Source organism: Saimiri boliviensis, chromosome 4, assembly GCF_048565385.1.
Source record: "Saimiri boliviensis isolate mSaiBol1 chromosome 4, mSaiBol1.pri, whole genome shotgun sequence".
Classification (NCBI taxonomy): domain Eukaryota; kingdom Metazoa; phylum Chordata; class Mammalia; order Primates; family Cebidae; genus Saimiri; species Saimiri boliviensis.
Window position 1 is genome coordinate 57,141,053 of NC_133452.1, and position 1,918 is coordinate 57,142,970.

A 1,918-nucleotide genomic window follows, 5' to 3' on the forward strand; every position below is an offset into this window, starting at 1 on the left:
CAGCCCAGCCAGGAGCAGGACGCCGGGGGAGAGGCCCAGGCAGAGTACCGCAAGAAGGGCCTCCACTACTAACCAGGGGTACGCACAGCCTCAGGGGCTCCATGCTGCAGCTCCTCCGGAGGAACCACTGAACCGGGAGTCTTAGGAACTGCTCTCCCACCAGCCAGTAAGCTGCCGTGGAAACACTGGAATTTCTGGGAGCCACGTATGTGGAAAAGAAGCGAGATCTGCTTGGGATCCTTAAACACTGGAGATGAGTCACGGAGCTTGGTCAGCAGTGGGGGGGGCAAGTACCTGCCCAAACCAAAACCCCAGAAGCTGATCCTGACCTATGGCTATTCCAGGGAGGTCAAGACCACCGCGGAGCTGAAAGCGCTGATAAGCCACCTGCATGACATGCGAATGCAGGCCCTGTTGATCTGGGAGTGAATCCTCTGCCCCTCTGACTCCAACACTTCCTATTACATCCGTTACTGGGGCACGGTTTAGGAGGACTGTGGCAATTTAGAGCTCCTCGTCTGCCTGAGGAAGTGCACCCTGGACGTGCAACAGGGCAACCTGGAGCCAACCTCTGAGCCCCATGACCGCCTGCAACTTTCTTTCCGCAGAACTCTTCCCTTACGTGCGTGCTGCAGGATCTGGTGGCCAATGGCAGCTTGGGAACACAAATCGGCTTTGCAGACTTCATGGGGGTTCTCATGAAAGGGGGCTGGCAAGTGGAACCATTCCCGGCCCCAAGGAGCTGCAGCTGCCGGAACCTAAAGACGCGGCCCAGTTCACCAAGGCGCCGGACATCATCCTCCACCTGCTCTGTTGGAGAAAGTGGAATACACCCCTAGCCAGGAGCACCTGAAGCACCAGACCATCTACCGTCTGCTCAAGTGTGCGCCCAGGAACAAGAACAGCTTCACCCCTCTGCACGTGGCTGTGGGTAAGGACACCGCAAATAAGGACCACAAATGTGGGCAGATTCGCCTCCCTGCAAGTGGTCTAAGTGCTGCTCAAGTGCAGGCCGACCCAGACAGCAGGGATTTTGACAACAACGCCATGTTGCACATGGCAGCCAGGAAAAACCGCCCAGCAATCATGAAACCCCTGATCCAAGAAGCAGGGCCCACACGGATGCCACCAATACCTTCAAGAAGATTGCCTAAGAGCTGCTGGAGGAGAAGCTGCTGGCCAGGGGCACCAGGGAGCCCTTCAACTACATGACCCTGCAATGCCTTGCAGTTCCAGAGTGTCTGCACCCTCGCCTTTCCCTTCTCCTACTGAGTGGAGAAATCATAAGGGCATGCAGGGCATGCAACAGATGCCTGTTCTTGCCTCCTTCAGGCACAAATCAGGAAAAGGGATCTTCTGCCTCCTGTCCCCTTTACCTGCAGGCAGAGGGAAAGAGGAGTTAGAGCCTTTGGTGCTAGAAGCCTTCAGGGTCATGTGCTAGGAGGATTGTCTTTCTCTAGGAGCCTGCTCACTCATATTGAGTCGGGGAAAGAAGCAAGAATGTCACATCCTGTCTTCCTGGATTATGGAGGCCTTTGCCTTGTTACCTAGAGGCTAAGGGACTGAGCCATTACCTTCCTTCTCTGCTAGAAACACAGGAAAAAGTTGAGAATGGGTTTGTGTTCACTTGCCCCTTGATGTAGCTGGATAACTCCAGCTACCAAATATGGCGTTAGGATTAGGGGCTCCCAAGGTTAGGGTTTGAAAGTCAAGGAGCAAAACCACTTCTCATTTCTTCCAGCATGATGACACCGTGCTCTGGGGCTGAGGAAGTCATAATCAGGCAGGCGGGGCTCTGCCCAGGGCAGCCTGCCCCTTGAATAGCTTTTGGTTGGTTTGGTGTTCTGTTTATTTAATAAATAGGCTGATTAGAAGCATTGCACAGGAGTTCTGAGATTTTACTGCCTTTTTTTTTGGT

The 1,918-nt window shown here is 54.1% G+C and overlaps 1 pseudogene; it reads left to right on the forward strand.

Annotated features, from left to right (window-relative positions):
• Positions 1 to 580: 580 nt before the first annotated feature.
• On the forward strand, positions 581 to 1,403 carry LOC141584191 (protein fem-1 homolog A-like; annotated as a pseudogene).
• The last annotated feature ends 515 nt before the right edge of the window (positions 1,404 to 1,918 follow it).